General features: G+C 37.3%; 1 long non-coding RNA gene across 1 annotated transcript in view; it reads right to left on the reverse strand.

Annotated features, from left to right (window-relative positions):
* Window positions 1-4,089: 4,089 nt before the first annotated feature.
* LOC136758234 (uncharacterized) overlaps window positions 4,090-21,213 on the reverse strand; it is a 128,490-nt gene continuing 111,366 nt past the window's right edge. The window contains exon 3 of the long non-coding RNA XR_010819927.1: window positions 4,090-4,198. This is a non-coding gene — a long non-coding RNA (uncharacterized LOC136758234). The remainder of the gene's footprint in view (window positions 4,199-21,213) is intronic.

Here is a 21,213-nt window from a genome sequence, read left to right on the forward strand (position 1 = left end):
CACCATGCTTTTTCACTAGTAAAAACAAACTATGTAAATGTAGCCAACTGTCACGGCCACCATCTAGCACTTACACTCTATCCCCACTAGATGTCGCCATCACTCTGCCTTATCAGTCACTTCTCCCAGCTCCTATCATTCAATTAACATTCCTGGAAGCCTTGCACACTTCTGTGATCACCACCTGCTCCCATTCTCCCTGCACCTCTCATCTTGTTTCTCTACTCCACATTTAAACTTTTCACTCACTCCCAGCCACTGCGAAGTTTTGTCAGTATTATACTACATCTCCGAGCAGCCTACCCATGCCTATTTATTGCCTTGTATCCTTGACCTCCCGCTTGACTTCCAGACCACGACCTTGATCCTCCCCGACTGCCTTTTTGCCTGATCACCCGACCCTTGCCTGTGACCACGACCACGTCTTTTCCTTGCCTTGATTGCCCTGTCCTGCCGGTATCTGACCCACGCCTGTCTGACCACGTCTGTCACGAACCACAACTGGGTCCCCTGTTCCCGTGCCCTGCGGTACATTACACTAACACTTTCTGATTGGATAACAAAGCTTCAGTGTCATCAATATTGGCAACATTGTAAGTCTATGAGGACAAGGTGTGACATAAGATCCATATAAGAATGGCAATTGTAATTAACAATGATTATATTTCCATATTGCTGTTCCCTTGTGTATTATGCAAAGCTCTGCTGGTACACCTTATGGATACAACTATTGTTAATGATGATGAACATATGGAAATGTAATTGTTAATGTCTGAAGCATACACAGGCCTATATAGGATCCAAAATAAGAACTTGGTTACATAGCAGTTTTGTAAACCAAATTTGTGTCACTTAATAAACTCATTTCAAAGGGTTTATATAACATGTATCATGTTTCCACTTTCTGAGCCATCACACATCTAAATTCTGTGATTTAAATATATATGTCAGGCTTTAAAAATCACATTAAGTCCAACTTCTTATCTTGCCATTTTTGAAAACCATGCTGATGGTATCATAGGCTATGAATAAATATTTGCAATATATAATGCATAATTCCGTAAGTCACAGGCTAGTCTATTATTTATCATGTAACTTTAGTAACAGACATTTTTCAAGTTTGATAAATACATGGTTGAACATAGATATTGCATTTTCCTTCTACTGCTTCTGCTTAATTTGACATTGTACCCGTAAATATTAACTGTACAAAGAAGACATGATTTCAACTTTTGTTCCATAAGGACAAGTGATGAGAATAAAACAGAGTTTAGTAAAGACACACTTAAATATAAAACATTGTACTGCAGTGTGTAAGAGCAGCTGTAAGCCTTATGTTTTGGACATGTCCCAATAGTAACTTTAAACATCAATTTCAGCAACCAAGGAGAAGTAACAAATTACTAATACGTAAATGTGATAGTTTAGCCATTTGAGTCATATTTTTAAAGTATTTATCAAGCAAAAAAAATCCATAAATCACATAAAATAAATATGTGAATAAAAAGGTTGATTTGGGTTTAAAATTTCAGCATCACATTTGTTTTTTAATTCTCACTGTTCGACAAATTCATTTTAACAAAGCTTCACCAATAGCAGTAGATGTTAGATGCTGAAGTGATTGTTAAAGGCAATATCATGTTTGGGCAGGCTTACTGATGGACTAAAGTGAACACGTTCTTTATAAGCCATATGGCTATTATCGGCATATTTGACAGTAACAGACAAGGCAATCTCTTACACTAGCGCAGCAAGATCTAAATTGGCGTGGAGAAATCCTTGATGTATTTTGGGATTACTGTGTTTTAACACGAAACCACATTACATTAAAACGCCTTTGGTTATTTATATTCTGGTAGCCATTATGTATCTCACTGCGGCATTAAACAATAATGCACAAGCAAATAACAGAACTGAAACAATAGAATGCAGATTTATATATCTGTGGAATCTTGGCTTGGACTTCCCCAAGCCTTTAAGTATTTCCTGTTTAAAGAGTTTCTTTGTGTTTACAGAAACACAAACAATTCTTACCCTGCATTATCACCTGTGTGGATCAAATATTTTAAAATTTTCTTTTCTTTTTAATAGCTGCCTATAGGTTGTGAAACCTGAAGTGTCTTCAACTGCTATGCACAGTACACCATTCAAAACAATGATTTACAGTGAAACAACAAACAATCCAATGCATATCCACATACAGGCACTTTCTTATTTTACCTTTGAAAGGATACCAGTGAAGTGTGAACATTGTTACCAGCATCTTATTAATCTATAGCTATGAACATGTAGAAAAACAATTCATCAAGAGGAACAGAAATCAATAACATGCAGAATCTGTTACTCTTGTAGAACTCTGTCAGTGCCTCTACTCTTTTCACCTGTTTGAAAATGAAACTTTAGAAACAAAAACACAAAAAGCAGAACATCAAGGAAACAGCAGACAGCGAGAGAGAGAAGCATATGTTGATTGCCTCCTATCACTTGATTCTAGCTCTGCCATATCATCGATTGCATTTTAAAATTCATTTCACGCTTAACATCATAACATTCTCACCTCCTGCACTGACAGTAGGCCTTAAATAAAGTGTTATTGGTAATCTTCTGAAATCATGCAGGGAAACAGTTTACTATGCAATTAACTATATACGGCAAGTATAAGAGCATATTTTATCACGTGTGATTCAAAATGTGACCAGAAAAGAATACAAAGCAGCTGTTGGACTTATTTCTGAACTGTAAGGATCATGGAACTTTGCTTTGTCCACATCAATCTCATCCAGCTCTAGAAGAAACACTGAAAAAGAATCCCCATTTTGGCATTAACATTTTTATAAACATATTTTGAGTAATGTTTTTTTCTCTCTCTCTTTCTAATATTTAGTTCAGTGAAATAATTAGCCCAATGTGATCATCAATGGATGAGTAAAGGGGAAGAATGGACACAAATTTGACCAGTGTTTGTAAACTGATAAAACAAATAATAACCACATAAAAACCACATAAAAACCAAAATAACCCAAACAGATGTGAAAACAGATGTTTGTTCAGCATCAGTACTGCACAACTGCTTGGTATGACTATATGCACTCATTCAAATGCTTTTACTTTTTTTTATAGCACTATCATTCTATTACACAGAGGACTGCTTTTACACTGTGTTTAAACCACTATATTGGCTTTAAAAGCTGAAAACTGATAGATCTGTCATCAAAGAACAAAGGCTAGCCAATCCTAATATATGGATATTTTAAAGTGCATTAAATACATTAAGTAGTTTTATTTTATTCTATTTATTAATTATTACTTAATATATTTAGTCTTGTCTTCCATTATTTATTTATTTACGATGGAAAAGATCATACAAGCTGAAGACAGAGATGAAATATCTGTCAATGGTGAAGTTAAATATATTAATAATATATGTCAACAACTGTGGCAGATGGCTTATGATTTTTTTATATTAGTCATGAACCACAATGAAAGGAATTTCTCCCTACACTACATTGAAAGAGAATATATAATAGTGACAAGCATTATTATTGTCTGAACTGTTGGCCACTGAAGAAAAAAAAAAACTCAGCTTGAGCTAATCAGATAATGATATTTTACATGGTGCAATGCAGGTTTGTTAAATTAGTATTCTAGTTGTAACTAGAATACATTGGGGTAAATGTCAAACTTTCCAAATCTATCTTTATAGTTAACCTGCTGCCAGTGAAGTTACTGATGCAACACAAGATTAATGGTCCTGCTTTGTTCACAGGAGTTTGCATCCTTCCATCTGCAACACATAACTTTAAGAAAACTACTTCTTGACTTCTAATCACCAGCGAGCTGCACTGGCTTTGATGTGCACTGAATGGAATTAAAACAAGCTAATCAATTTTCTTATCAAGCCTCTACCACCACAAGCAAAAGCAAACACTGTTAATGGAGTTTTTTTTTCCTTCCCCCTCAGGCTTGGTTCTTCAGATCAATGTGTCTGATTGCATAACAGTCCTTCAGTTAAATCTTTTGTACAGATGAAGGCTCGATTTCCCAGAGAACTGACTTCCTTTTTTTAAATTAAAAGCTGTGTACCTGTTTCATAAATGTGGGCTGAGGTGTGAGACAGAGCGCATCCCTTCTTGCTGATGTCAGTTTTTCACAAGGTGACCTCCAATGCTTCTCAGATACATGCATGGGGGAACGGGAGCTGTATGGAAGTAAAAATCAAAACAAAGGATGGCAGATTAAGGGGAAAAGTGATACCTGCTATTTTGAATCTATAAAAATGAGTGAGCAAAGAAACCCATACATGACGATTGTGATGTTATTGCAGAAAAGGATGCATTGGGAGGGGGGAAGGGTGGACATGAAATAATTTAACACATGGAAAATGATACTTGGAACAAAAGCAGAACTGTGATAACCAAACTAATTGAAAAAGGCCTCTATTGTTCCTTTGCCTTTAAACCAGCCATCTGTCTTAGTGAATGATGCCCCTTGCTCATTCAGGACTACATTCCTTCTGTTCTTGGGCTAATAAATTAATCTATAAAACTTCCTTTTGACACAGAATGTAAATTAATCATGGAGGAATGTCAGCATGTGCTCCAAAGCCGGAGGCGAGTCTCCCTGTCATCCTCGAGCTGTTGTTTCAGAATCTCGTTTATCAATACAGGCATTTATTGCAATAATTCAAGGCATATAGAGGAACCGATCACACCTTGCTAAAACAATCCTTTAGAAACAGCACTACTGGTATTAGTAGAAAACAGCAGGTATCCGAAGGTAGTTTACTTAAGAACTATTACAAATGGTCAACTTCATCAGTTATTACAGTACCATTATAACTTACAATGTTTCATGGGTTTGTATCCATTAACAACACAAGGCAGTACCTGCACCAAAGGCATATTTTAAAGTTATTGTTAGGCTTCTGTTACATGCTGGAGGAAGGCAGGGTCATATTCATACCAGTCTCTTGTGGTTCAAAGCAATACACTACCGTGCAGTGCCTCCGACACCTCGGCAGGCTCTCTCTCTTTGGGCCCCCTCTCATTCTCCTCCACTGCGCTACCACCGGCTGATTTGTATTGCCCACACCATCTATCACAAGCCTAGATGTACCCTAAGTGACTGATAGACAGCACAGAGCACCCCATGAGGCTTAAGGTCTGTGATTTAAGGAATGGATGTGACGGCACATAGTCAGTGAAAACTATTATCCCTCAGGAAAGATACTCGAGCTGACTGGACTCTCAAAACAGCTGAGGGGGTAACACTTCTGGCAATGCAACAACACCAATTTAAAAAACGACACAAATACTTCCAAAAACTAAATTTAATCTGTACTAATAGAAGATATAAGCAAAATGATAGAGGAGTAACACAATGCTCCCAAAAAAGGGCCTTCTAAGGGTTACACTTGATACACAGAAAATACACAGTCTGGCAAAAGTAAGTCATTTCCTATTTGTAAGATATTTCAAGCATTTTAAAGCGATGTGATTGTGTCTACTTACAATTCCTTTGTATTGACATAGTTAATTAGTTCAAAGGCCTGTGAGTCTCAATCCTAAACTCCCTCGCTATTATTACTCAAGATTTCAGTTTTATACTCATCAACCTGCGGTAGGGACAACAATGTATCTTAAATAAGTCATTCTCTCCCAAAACACAATTTCACTGTATTTCAGTGACTCAGTTTAATGCTCACAACTGACTTGCTGATGTAGTATCTGAATCTGTAAATATTTAGAAGTAGTGAACTGTAGTCAAGAGTGTCATATTTTTTAATTTCCTGAGTGCCAGACACCACATCTACGTTGCCATAAATTATTTATACAGCACTCAAAAATGTGTATAATGAGTGTTTCTGAGTGGGAGATAATGTTATTGGGCTAAGCCCTAGGTTCTCAAGTGGTTACAAATACCCAGCACCTATAAATAAATGAATACCCTTTGTCAATGTAACCATTCTATATATATCTGTAGAAAGATATAATCACTTTCATACACCTCTGAAGAATGTGTGCTTTGAACGTAGAAGTGTATCATTGCAAAGAATGTCTGAGTAAAGAAATTAGGATTAAGATAAAGCAAATGGAACAAATATAACTAAACACACTAAAACTAGAAGTGCTACTTCACAGACACTCAGCATGATTTCTATTCACATGTTGCTCTCCCAATTATCCGTAGAAAAAATAAAGAAATTCTTCCCTACTTTCTGCAGTGAATTTGTGGTGCATGAAATTAAATGATGGATGATGCTGTTTTGGGATTTCACAGAGTTCAGTGCAGTGTGGCAGGGTGGTTTTTGTGTTAAACTATTTGTTTTCACTGCTATTTTTTCAAACTTGTTTCAAAGGCATATTTTATCAATCAACACTGAGTCAATGGCCAGGGAGTAAAGAGATTACAGGCACTTCCATTGTAGCATTTGTTTAACAGTTGGGAGAATAATTAAGGTGGTGTGCTTTGCATCCCAACATACACTGAAGCACAACCTCAGATACTGAGTAAACAAAAGCATTTAACAATTGAATGAATGGTACAGCAGGCCTTACTGCTTAATCTGGAAGCGATTACACTAGTCCAATATCTGAATAGCTGCTAGCTGTAACATGTCTGTTGTATCTACTGCTCATTTACACAAAAAAAAAACAATCAGCAGAGAGAGGTGGTAGTTCTTCTCCTCAGGCCACACTTTGTGAATATCATTAAAAAAGAAACAAGAAAACTGGACTTGAGGTGAATTCTAAGGCAAGCTTATTTTCCAGAACAGGAAGCAATTAAGTTAATTCATTTTAAAACCATGGAAAGCCGAAACATACGAGTCATCTGCAATGCAGGTTCATATTTACTGCAGATGTTTACACTGTACTTACAAGTGTCATGTACAGTAATTGCCATGACAAGCTAAGGACTGACCACATCCTCCTCAGTGTGTGGTGATATATTGTGGTAAATATTACATTCCAGAGTAACCTCAGAGGAAGGGAAAATTTTAGGTTGAAAGTCTTTACACTGCCAATTGAATAAACTTACCTTCTATCAAACATATATCTATGTAGAAAAGAAGCACACTGATTCTTGAGATAATGGACAAAACATGTCCTACATAGAAAAGTCAAATCATGTTTTATCCCTTATCTCAAGAATCAGTGAGCAACAAAATAAAATTATACAATGAAGATGACAACAAGAACAATAGTAATAATATTGGCATCTTAAAATAATATATGCCATAACCATATAACAGTGTAATACAACATGTAAAATGTACATGTATACTAAACCTTAAGAAAATAGCATTGCATGCACAGTATAAAATATATTTTTAACACTTTTGTTTCATTAAGTATAAAACTGTTTGCCTTAACAGTGCCTTTCACTTAATGCATAACCTTTTTTAACACTTGAATGTAATAGTTTTATGTAAATCGTTTATGTAAATAATTGTATAATTGACAGTATATATGACAATATATTGCCCCCTTTATTCTGTTTAATGACAAAATGGCTGATTTTGAAAAGAGAACACAAATCTAAAAAACATATTCTACTGTGAAAATAATACTGATGTGTATAAAGCAATTTTGGGTAATGTTCCACAAGAAATTCATTAAAAAGTAAAAAATAATGCCACAGAAAGATTTAACAAAATCATAAAAAACTAATTAAACATGATGGAACCCAGCTCATTTTGTTTACCTAACCATATATTACCAGTAAGTAATATCTAGGAAGAATAAAAGAGCAAGGATTCACAATTGTTTAAAATTTTCATGCAGGATAAGAATCTGAATTTTCGTATAGAGAAACATTACAGTTTGATTGTACCATTATTTAATGGGTGTCTCATTTGCACTTTGCTACAGTTTAAGTTTATTGAGAGTATCCTCAATTTAAAAACAAAGCTACACATTCAAATCAAAACAATTTTATATGACTTTTATTTCACACTTAACATGAGCATGAACAATTTTGCCAAATTACAATAATGCAGTAACCCTATCTGGAATGACACAGCTAGGAAAATTATAATATGAACAAAGGAAGATTTGAAAAGGAATCTAATTTGAGATTATCTACATAAGTGTGACATTTCCAAATACCATCTTTTCTAGACTCTGTTCTGATATTCAATAGAGCTTCTATTCAGCAATTCTGTGACATAAACATCTTGAAGGTAAAGTGGAAAAAAGTGAAGTTATCCATCTTGTGAATTGAATCTACAGATTACACAATGATTCTTAAAATTCAAATAATACAATTTAGGACTAGAGGAGATTGGACTATACACAACTCCTCAAAATGCATATGTATGGCACCACATAATCTCAATTTTAATCACCATATTTTTCCACAATAATTTTCACATCATCTGCACAAGGGTCTTGAATAATAGGTTTCTGTTCAAAACCAACATATCTTTGGATAATAATAAACATTTTTATATAAAAAAGAAAAACACAAAATAAACCAAAACAATAATTAAGGGAATTTAATTTATGTAGCACTTAGGCATTACTTCAAGGTGACAGTAATCCAAGGGCTCATTTTAACAAACTTGTGCTTTTGTTTTGTTTTGTTTCCTTTTGTTTTCTATCAACACTAGACATGTAATGTCTTCTCTGCAGTTTGAATGAGGCCACTGTTACTCCACTGGTCTTGTTAAGTTGCCTTTTTGATTTTGAGATGTTTAATAAAGCTGTTTTGTAGCCGTAAAGGAAATGAGTCAGAATCAAATCTAGGCCAAGTAATAAAACCTCTTTTGTCAGACAATACCAAATACAAGAGCAAACTGTAAGTGGGAATTAAAAGGCTCACCACATATTTATTGAATTATCTGCTTTTAAATAGTATATGTTGGTGGGTGGGGGTGGGGGTAGACTAGGTCATAAAAGAGAAGGTCAAGTTTTTATTAAGGAAATGTGTGTGTTCAAAAATATCATGTCCCTTTCAGTCTAACAACATAATGACTTTATTGCTGTTCATTTTTCATTATACTTGTGTGAATGCGTATGTATGTCTCTTCACCCAGTATTTTATTAAATATTGTTTTTCCACAATAGCTGATTGGACTAGTCAGAATCTTACTTACAAGAGTATCAGAGCTTTAATGTTGAGTTTCATTAGGGATCACCATAATGAGAGATGGAAGTGGCTCAAATACTCACCAGTACAGTAATCCCAACCTTCACTCAATTACCCAATTATTCCTATAATTCCTCTGAAATGCTTTGTTGTATTTAAATGATATGAATCAATAAAATAGGCCATGCTCATTCTTAAATAAATGTGGAGTTCTGTACAGTGGCAGTCTGTTGGTCAATTATTATATAAACATGGATCTGTTCTCGTGCTTCTTGACTCACCACGGTCAGTTTTCCACAAATATGCCATTCATTTCAATGTGTTGGCAGCTGTACTCCACAGTGATAAAGCAATGGCCTGCTGGAGGAGATCCATGCAGTCACTCTGCACACCCTGAAAACGGATGTATGAATCAAACATATCCAATGACACCATGGCAATTTGATCTTTATTTTCAAAGTTATAAATATTGATAGTACCTGCACACTTAACATTACTTCTGTGTTATGTGTGTGGGTACTATCTATTTTTTTATTCAATTATTTGTGTACCTCATCCCTTAAAAATTGTAGGATGTGTGTGTGATTCTCTTTGATATATGTAATTTAATGTAAAGGAAAGTCGTGAATTGGATAAGCTCCAAAATAGTGTCTCCAAACCCAGGAGAAAATTCCTCGGGGTCCCCAAGGTGTCCAGGCTTGATGCCAAAGTATTTCATATAAATGGGATACAAATAAGCAAAATGGAAACAAAACTAAAAAAATATAAAAATATTATGGTCACTCTAAGCTTTTCCAATGGCACCTCTCTTCCTCTCAAGTGCCACAATAAAGCTCTTTCAGCACAGCGTACCACTGTATCTTCTCTTGCAGGCACACACCTCATCCTGTCACACACTGTTATAAACATAAAACATATTAGTTCACCAAACTCCTGAAATCTTTGACTTTTCACCTTATTTGATTTATTAAACTTGAACCCATGGCCAAATCAACAAGTAAAATAATAACTGCAATTTTCTTTGTATCTGAAATTTATTTTTTTATGTGGAGCTGAAATTAAAAACTAACTCAGTTATATTGCATTATTATTATTATGTATTAAATCACATAATTATTATATACAGGGAAGTCTCACTTAATATGATAGGGGTGTTCCTGAAAATGACAGTGTTAGCTGAAACTGTGTAAAATGAAAGCAATTTCTCCACAGGCATACATGTTATAAAAGAAGATGTGTTCCAATGGAAGCAAGTGAGAGATAAATAATAGTAAATAACTGTAGGAAACGAATATATATATATATATATATATATATATATATATATATATATATATATATACATTAGCCTGATATTTAATGTAATAAATAAATGAATTAACAGATGTTGTAAGATCATTTACTTAATCCACTTCCAAAACGGTGAGAGAGAATGCAGCGAGTGATTAAAACTATTCTTGGTGAGAGGCAGGGTAATTGATAGCGGTGTCGGCACACTCCCAAAGTGTATTGTTCTGAAACCTTGCCAGTGCTAGGTGAATTTGTTCCTTGCTTTTTTTTCCATGTTGTTCTAAAACCATGTTAAGCGCGACTTACCTGTATTGATCATTTGTATAAAGTGATCATTTTTAAACAAATAAATAACACTTAAAGAGGTCGCTGTTGAGCTGTGCACGCATGCATGTATGATTTTCTTTTCTGTCAGACCCAGTTTTATACTTATGCCAAACCTGGACTGGCGGGCCTGAAAAATCGTCCAGGTTTTGATTTGATTTAAGTGTTAAAGTTTAGTAGTCTTCATATTGCACATATCCACGTGGGAAATACTGTAATTCATTGTATTAATCAGTGGGTCATTAGTCTTTTTCTTGAATACCTGGGATACATTTCACTCTTGATGGGAAAAATAATACAGCTGAAATGTGGTTTCTGGAAGTAATGATGTGTTTTGGATTGCCTGTAGGAAAGAGTGAGTCAAGACAAAATAATAATGTCAGTAATACTGTAGAAATACATTTTAAAACCTAGCAATCTATTAGTAAAAAGGTATTGATTGTCTCACGTGAATATAAGGTCACTGCTGTCTGGAACTCATCAAAGCCTTCTGGCCTCATGCCAGCTTCATGCCCTTAAGCAGAAACTCCTTGCACTAAGGCATGATGTCATCTCAGCATTCCAGAGGTTTACTTGGAGCTGCTGGAAGGAACTAGGAGCTAATGCAGGGGACTGAGGATACAGCATGCAAAAACAGCAGAAACTAAGGTGAAGAGTAAGACCAAAATATCTTCAGCCCCCAAGTAGACGTTTCGGTTTGCACAATTCTTACTTTACATTTCACAACCTCACATAGTTTCATATCATCAATAGGATGGAAAAAAAAAGATCATTGACTTACATGTTTAGTTTAATTTCACAGTTTATAAGCTATGCATTGACACAATATGAATTTACAATCTCGAATGTTTGGCTTAAATCATTACCAGAAAGGAGCTCCTGGAATACATTCATCCTCGTTTCCCAAGTAGCAGTAATTGGGGCAGCAGATATGCCAAGAATTTGAAAAAAACACAACATTGTTTTTGTTTAAAAAGAGGTTTTAATTTAGAGTTTACCTTCATAAAACTCCCTGAGATATGAACAATAAAGGTAGTTGAGAAGTATTTACTGTGTAGAATAAGAGAGCCGATACGATTGAGCTCCTCTCCAACATAGCAGAGCATCTGTAATCTTACATACAGTATACTGAGATTTCCATTATTCTCTGTCGCAAGTACTTATTTGATATTTTTCAAATGATTACAGAGAAAATGGTTTACCAGATACAGAGTCCATGAATGGAAGTCCACGCATAATTTAAAAGGTAACAGATATAAGGAGACAAGGAGAGAGTGCAACAAATCAGCAACAACTGACAGTTTTCTTTAATAATTGGCTGCACCACCACTGAAGGAAGTGAGCATTCAGAACCAGACTGCCACCAGATTCCCAATGGCTCTTTAGCCATCACCTGACAAATGAACACGGCACACGGGTTACACCACTGTCTCACTGCCACAGTCTGCGCTTCAAAAACAAAGACCAAGAAGACTACCTTCTGGAAGATGGCATGAAATCAAGAAGAAGGAAATTAACTACAAGACTAAACTTCATTATGAAGTAGGCCCAACAATGTGCGCTCACATAAATGGACACCTATGCTGAATGAGAAATCTGAATCAAAACATTGATTGAAATCAGTCAGAAACATATGAAAAGTAATATTGAAAAAAATAAAAAACACACACTCAAACAATGGTTAAAGTGGCAAGTGCTGACAAATCAATACATAAGAGTCCTTGACCTCATTCCGGCGCTTACTCAAGACGCATCTCTTCCGACAGTACTTAGTCCTCTATCCCTGCTAGATAGCACTTCACAGAGTTTTATTTGCTTCTCGCATTCTTGATTGTTTTCCTCCTTGCTCCCTTTCCCGTAGCCCTTGACTGTGACCCTACATCTTGACAGCACTTAGCTTTCACCGTCCAGGATGTAGGACCTCACTTACTGTACTTGTGTAAATTGTAAATTGGAATTTGTAAAATGTATTATTTTGAATTGCTGTGTTTTAGTTAAATTGAATCTGTAATGATTGATGCCTTGTACTTAACTGTATATTTGCACTTATGTTGTAAGTCGCCCTGGATAAGGATAAGAAGAAGAAGAAGAAGAAGAAGAAGAAGAAGAAGAAGAAGAAGAAGAAGAAGATCGTAAGGTAGGGCCAACATTAATTGACCAATTTTAGATTATCCAGGATACTTTTCCAGACAAAAAGCTCGTTGGGTTTAGATAAAGAGCAGTCCCCAGCAGAGATTGTTATCCCTGTATTATTTGCCAATTAGCAAACATTTAATAATAATAATAATAATAATAATAATAATAATAATAATAATAATAATAATAATAATAATAATTAAAATAAAGATAATACATTTGAATATAGGGCTATAGTAAAGCTGAATTAGCGATACAAGGTTATAGTAGGTATTCTTGGTATAATAGTTTGACACATTTTCCTACATTTTGCACAAGAATGAAGAATAAGTATCTTGGGTTACATACAATCCACAAAAAACAAAGTCTTTCTTAAAAGTTAGTGTCGATTAGTAATCCACTCAGCTTACTCAACCTTTAGCTTTTATTGCTAATTTTCCCTTTGCCTGTCTTAAGCCTGGGGGCTGCATTTAATATTTAATTAATATTTCAGAAATTGTAACAAATGCATGCCTTTGTCATTCAAATGAGGAACATGTCCTGTTCTAGCATTTTAAATAATGTATAATTAAACCCTTGGTAAAGGCTTCATGAAAGACAATGTTCAATAACTGTACAAATCAGGAGAAAGGGCAATTTAGTCATCCGTAAGCATCCAAAAATAACCTGCAGTATTTTGTTGACAGGGCATCTCTGATATACAGATCATGTCTGGTATTATAATAAGGGGTTGATCTTTGCAATTCGATTTCTGAAATCTACAAAGAGTCATCCTCTCCCCTTGGTTCCCGAAGATTTAGGTTTGTGTCAGTCCTGAGGGGTATGAAAGAGTCTCTTATTGAAAGTGTATAAAACAAAACAAATATAACAATGAGTAATCCTGTACAAGGCAGTGAATTAGTACTAAATGATGTATTCTAACCTGTATCTATCTTTAGATTGTCTAGCCATTCCATTTCCATAGCTTTGAGCAGAGGCAAAAGTGGACCCATTTTACTACAGCAAGGCAGATCACAGATGACAGGAAATATGCAGATTTTACAATACATATGAAGTCTTGATATAAACATTAGTTCATTCCTGACCTTGATAATAATCAGGACGACAAATACATATACTGAACAAAAATATACAGGCAACATGTAAAGTGTTGGTCCAATGTTCCATGAGCTGAAAATGAAAAATCACAGACATTTTCCATATGTAGAAAAAGCTTATTATTTCTCTAAAATGTTGTGCACAAATGTGTTTACATCCCTGTTTGTGAGCATTTCTCCTGTAACAAGATAATCCATCCAACTGACAGGTGTGACAGATCAAGAAGCTGATTAAACAGCATGATAATTACACAGGTGCACCTTGTGCTGGGGACAATAAAAGGCCACTCTAAAATGTGCAGTTCTCTCACACACCACAATGCCACAGGTGTCTCAAGTTTTGAGGGAGTGTGCAATTGTCATGCTGACAGCAGGACCAGAGCTCTTGCCAGAGAACTGAATGTTCATGTCTCCAACATCGGTTTAGATTGGCTAATCGGCCTCACAACCACAGTCCACGTGGGGGGGGGGTGCTAAAAGAGCTTTATCCCGGGGTGCTGGCAGTCGATGCTGTGGTTTCAATTTGATTGCCCCTCGGGGGTCCCCTTCGGTCTTTGGGCCCCAGGCAGCTGCCTGGTTTGCATTGTCGCAAGCTGCGCTTCTGGCTGTGGTCCAATGTAATCAGCTGTCTATGGGGGGCCCCCTTCCAGCTCGTGGCCCCAGGCAATTGCCTGGTTTGCCTACCCCGTTGCGACGTCTCTGCATCAGCCCAGGACCTCCACATGCGGATCGCCTGAGACCAGCCAACCGAATGGTTGATGAAACTGTGGGTTTGCACGACTGAACAATTTCTGCACAAACTGTAGGAAACCGTTTCAAGGAAGCTCATCTGTGGCTCGTCATCCTCACCAGGGTCTTGACCTGACTGCAGCTCTGGTGGACATTCCTGCAGTCAGCAGGCCAATTGCACACTGCTTCAAAACTTGAGACTTGAAATCCATAGTTTAGGGCCTAATGAATTTATTGTGACTGATTTTGGTCACACTTTATAATAAAGTACTGTAATGCCTCTTGAATTAATATATGAATACCACAAGATAAACACATGAATATGTCATGCACTTAATCTGAGTTCATATGTTAATCACATGTATAACAGGGTTAGGGTTAGGTTTGTCAGAACTCAGATGATGTTCATGATGAATTGATGTTTAAATCCTATGGTATTCATATATTAATTTATGAGGAATTATGGTACCCTGATTTCCTTATATTAACTGTAACTCAGTAAATTCTTTGAAAATTGTTGCACATTGTGTTAATGTTTGTTCAGTATATATAACTAAATATCTGATATACTGGTTGATCACTAATGAAAGTTACTTAAAATATTTCCTTAAACAAAAAAACTAAATTCAATTTGTTCTTAAACTTTCGCCACAATGAAAGTCAACATACATAGTAAAATGGATAGGAGACACTATCAGAAATTTGAAACATGAATAAATATACAAATCATGATTTACTCAAATCAGCTGGTTGTTCAGAGATAGGTATTATCAAAGTAAAAACAGACTGCCTGATGGATGGGAGAGAGCTGATAGTTGCTCAGCAGTAGACTATGGAAAGGTCAGCTGAAAACACACTGAAGCATTTTCGTAAGCATGTGAGAGTAATCACGCAGCTGGCTTCAAAAATCAATATTTGTCTGGCTCTGAGACCTAATTTGAGGTTCACATTAGCTTTGTTTCCTAAAAGTAGCAGAACATAAGTAAAAAATGTATGCAGGTACTTGAACTATCTGCACTACCAATACAATATTAAATAAATATGTATGGATACTGGCTTAATAGTGGATGCTCATATTTCTGCTGTTATTGTAGTTTATGGAATAATACCACACACAGAAGTCAAATTTTGTTCTATGCAATTACAAACGTAGTGGGAACTTTCAGTACTCTATCAGAACTACCCTTCAGTGTACTAAAACAAAGACTGTGTTCATAACAATCACTGCATGAAGGCCAATAGTCTGCAATAATTTTCAACGCTCTCAAAGAGAAATACAATATGTAAACACTAATATATTATTTACAATTGTCTTCACAGATATATGTGCATATGTTCCCCGATACATAAAACTGTACACTCAAAAATAGTGTCCCAATTTTATCCACATTTCCATGGCTGTGGTATATTGTACACATCAGCCTCTGCATTGACATCAGTATCAGGCCTTGAAAAAAGGTCATAGACAAGTTATTAGATACTGGAGTGTTTGTGCATGCTAAGTTTTGTGCTTTGCATTTTATTTTAACTTATCTTTCAAGTCAAGAATATTACCCAAAGGGGGAGGGGCACATGTCATTAACATGGTAATGACATAGGCCCCTCCCCCTTTGGGTAAAATTCTCTTTCGGAGATAACCAGGGTTGCATCTACAAGCACATTTTTTATTTTTTTTTATAAATGTTCAACATTTGTCAACTTTTTACCAACACAAGGATTCATATCTGTGCCTATACATTGTGTACATTTAAAAATGATAGATACCTAATCACTAAAGGCTAAAAACAGTACAACAGCTGTGTTACTAAGCAAAGGTGTATTTGGCCCTGCTCTGTGAGAACTTTAGTAGATGTAAGTTCTCCATTAGACCTTTGAACTAATCAAACTATAAATAGTCTACTTTGTGAAATAGTGTACATCTGTCAAGTGATCCGTGTTCTCATTCCTGGCCCATGCTCTTTAAAAGTTGAAGTTGTTGCTAATTTTAGCTGAACCTTGAATTGAAAAGAAAAAAAAAACTTTGCATTGTAACCTTTGCTAAAAATAGAAAAGCTAGTGTGTTTTGCTTTCAGTCCGTAGCCTTGGGTTTATCATGTCGGCTCCTTCCTCATCTCTTCACATGAGTAAGTCCTATTTCAGAGATTCATGTTTTGTGAAGCTGCAGCCGCCTGCGCGATAAACATTCCCTATATCTGTACTTCACTGAAACAGTTGATTAAAAAGAAAAATCATTGTATTAAACTCCAAGATGTCCAGTTAAGTATTTCTTTGTTCAGCTTCAGTGATGGTAGTAGGTTAGAACATACTCTTTTCATAAACATACTATAAGAAACAGGGCTGTAAAGGTGCCAGGTGTTTCTAGATCGGTGCTATGATCTAGAACGGAGATTCTCAAACTGTGGTCTATGAACCACTGGTGGTCTGCAAGCTCCTTTCAGATCAGACATCAATGGGAAGGTTACATAATTACAAGAAGACAGCAACAGCATGACAAAATTTGATGAGGGATACAGATAAAGGCAGGAAACTTCTTAAAGTTATTTTAAGGTTGTTTTCAAAGTAATATTGACTTAAATTAACTAAATGTCACACTAGAATTAAGATTAGGGATTACAAATAGGGTTACATTCTGGTCTGGGCTAGAGTTGAGGTTAGATTGCCCAGGAATCCTAACTAGGAGTAATGGCTGCTTCTGAGGTAACCTAGAAGAATATTGATTCAGATTGAACATATCTACAAATTTGGTGTTGGCTAGCACTGGGCCCCTGGCTATGGGATGTGTAGGTAGGTTTCATATCTCCAAATTGGATATTCATCAGCATTTTGCATATTCAGTTACAGACTATACACAAAAGTCTCTTTTGATTTAGATCGAATATTATTTAATGACTTGTCAAATCCGACAGTTATGGCAGTTGTAGTCGGTTTTTCCACTATTTAATTTCACCCACCCTTAGTTCTAATGTTTTTCAACCCTTAAATTTCTCCCCTTTTTATCAATGAATGTATCAACCAGTTGGCTTGTTTACACGGGTGCGTTCAAGTCTCACAGATTTTCTACAGTCAGTGTGAGGGAAGCTGTTACGCTTCTGTATGGGAGGAATACTTACATATGAACCAGCATGAATACACAATGTGCAACACGTCAGGTGAATATTTGTAGTTTGTGGTCACTCAATAAAAGTGTTTTTTTGTACATGTTGCATTTATTTCTTAATTCCTACTTATTTTGTAATTATTTATTAAATAACGATTAGTCATGAGAAAGATGAGGATGAGGGGGGCTCTTTAAAATAAGGCTATAGCACAATTATTTACGTGTTGTATTTTACAACATAAAACAGTTTATACATATTTTATTAACTCGTGAAGAGCTTTGAAATGGATCCACCTGTCTATTACAGCTGCGTACATCAATGCAGAAAATGCGCTTTTCAACAGGGCTGTGTGTTTGCATTTAGTAACCTGTCAGTGTCTCTGTACCGTATGCCCGGGGCAGCTGACTGAATACGAGAGGCATCTTCAGTCCTTATAGATGCTGAAGCCAACAGCAGTCTAAACGTTACACCAGCAAGCCTGTCACCTGCACTACACCAATACAAGATATTGAATTCCAAAGGAAAGTTAGACATTTCAGCCTGTCTTGATCGGCTCAGCAAGCGATGCATCAGGTGCAGATTGGCTAATACAATTAATAATATGAATGATGTGTAGAAAATCATGTGTTTCAGAAATCAACACGATTATAACTTTCACAACGACTAATGTTATTACAAAGCCCAGATTGTCGGCTATATTATATTCAGCAGGGACCCCCCCGAGCTAGCTTGAAATGAACACCATCCGCCCGCCTATAGCCTACCGAATAAACTGCAAGTCTGGCGGTTGGAGTAGAAAGTATAACTTATACATTTTGAGATGTTTACAGCTGAAACGCACTATACACCGATCAGCCATAACATTATGACCACCTGCCTAATATTGTGTAGGTCCCCTTTTGCCGCCAAAACAGTCCTGACCCGTTGTGGCATGGACTCCACTAGACCTCTGAAGGTGTGCTGTGGTATCTGGCACCAAGACATTAGCAGCAGATCCTTTAAGTCCTGTAAGTTGCGAGGTGGGGCCTCCATGGATCGGACTTTTTTGTCCAGCACATCCCACAGATGCTCAATTGGATTGAGATCTGGGGAATTTGGAGACCAAGTCAACATCTTGAACTCGTTGTTGTGTTCCTCAAATCATTCCTGAACCATTTTTGGTTTGTGGCAGGACGCATTATTCTGCTGAAAGAGGCCAATGCCATCAGGGAATACTGTTTCCATGAAAGGGTGTACATGGTCCGCAACAATGCTTAGGTAGGTGGTATGTGTCAAAGTAACATCCACATGAATGGCAGGACCCAAGGTTTCACAGCAGAACATTGCTCAAAGCATCACACTGCCGGCTTGCCTTCTTCCCATAGTGCATCCTGGTGCCATGTGTTCTCCAGGTAAGCGACGCACACTCACTCGGCCATCCATGTGATTCATCAGACCAGGCCACCTTCTTTCATTGCTCCATGGTCCAGTTCTGATGCTCACGTGCCCATTGTAGGCGCTTTCGGCAGTGGACAGGGGTCAGCTTGGGCACCCTGACTGGTCTGCGGCTACGCAGCCGCAATACGCAACAAACTGCGATGCACTGTGTGTTCTGACAGCTTTCTATCAGAACCAGCATTCACTTTTTCAGCAATTTAAGCTACAGTAGCTCGTCTGTTGGATCAGACCACACAGGCCAGCCTTCACTTCCCATGTGCATCAGTGAGCCTTGGCCGCCCATGACCCTGTCGCCGGTTCACCGCTTTTCCTTACTTGGACCACTTTGATAGGTACTGACCACTGCAGACTGCGAACACCCCACAAGAGCTGCAGTTTTGGAGATGCACAAAAACCCAGTCGTCTAGCCATCACAATTTTGCCCTTGTCAAAGTCGCTCAGATCCTTATGCCAGGGTCACACTACATGATTTTAAGCACGATTTGAGCCCAATTTGGCCCTCACGACAGATCGGCACTGATCGTCACGACAAGCAGCCTGGTCGGGGCGCGTCCCCGCTGCTGATGGTCGTGTAGTGGAGACGGGCTGCGATGCGATCACTTGCCCTCCGATCTGATCATAAGCTTGTTGTAGCCCCTACGATTTTATTAAACATCGTGGAGAGTGACGTGATCAGCAGCCAATGAGAGCTGAGTTGACTGAAGCAGAGAAAAGAAATGGAAGAATAAACATGACAGGAGAATAAGATTGTCAAATACCAATGGTTGTTTCGGGGCACGTTATTTTAAAACACTATACGCTGTTTGTGTTTGTCTGCACAGACGAACACAAACAACAACAGCAGCTTGTGGTCGCATTCTTTCCGCAGTTTTGCACAGATCTGCAGAAATCCTCTGATCCCATTGGTGGAGCAACGCAGATCTGCGGTACACAAACGTGACCTGTACATGTGCATGTCCGTGTTTGTTGACCTTTTCGCTGTGTGGATCACGCGTGTTTCTGCGAGATTTGGAGGCTGTGACGCAGATCGCCACAACGGGATGTCAAATCAGTAGTGTAGTGTGTGTTCTCCTGTACTTAAGTGATCATGTAGTGTGCACTCCTTCATGACGCAAAAGACACAAATTCGGTGCAAAATAGTCGTTAAGTGTGAGCTGCCCACTGTTCACAAAATCGGGTCGGATTGTAGAAATCGTGTAGTGTTACCCCGGCATTATGCTTGCCCATTTTTCCTGCTTCTAACACATCAACTTTGAGGACAAAATGTTAATTTGCTGCCTAATATATCCCACCCACTGACAGGTGCCATGATAACGAGATTATCAGTGTTATTCACTTCACCTGTCAGTGGTTCATAATGTTATGGCTGATCGGTGTATGCATTTAATTCAAATATGTATTAACATAAGAACGGATATGATGGAGAAAATCATATACCTACGCAGAGATATTTAAATTGCAAAAGCCGCACAGTGGCTATATTCACCCATCCATCCATTTATTTATGTTTCCACAAATTGCCCTCTATTTATTTACTGAATTGAATATGTACTTTGAAAAACCGACTACATCTCCCGGTCTAAAAATCAGTTTTTCACTTTGTAACTGATGAATGATGAATATACAAAATGGTGATGAACATTCTCCTGTGACGAAAAGTGCGTGAGGAAAAGACGTAATCCCGTTCAGGTAAAATACCACAAGGATTAATCACTGTCAAAAGCTGATTCAAACGTCTCAATAAAGCAACTTCATGCATCACTGTGTATGCCATTTCTTTCATCGAAAGTTCCCCAGAAACGAAAGTGAGGTACTTCGCTCTGTAGTCTCGCTGTCAACTCCAGTGATTAAGTGTCCATCTCCGTCTGTGTCTCTAGGGTTTTCCTCTTAGTAGTTATTTATAATCCTGCTTCGGGGAGCTCTTGGCCATTCTCCCTGTCTCCTACTGTCTCCGACCGGCCGCTTTCCCTCCAGCGACTCGATGCTTCAGTTTAGTGCCCGAGCTGCGCTCC

The sequence above is a fragment of the Amia ocellicauda genome, chromosome 9, assembly GCF_036373705.1.
Source record: "Amia ocellicauda isolate fAmiCal2 chromosome 9, fAmiCal2.hap1, whole genome shotgun sequence".
NCBI lineage: Eukaryota > Metazoa > Chordata > Actinopteri > Amiiformes > Amiidae > Amia > Amia ocellicauda.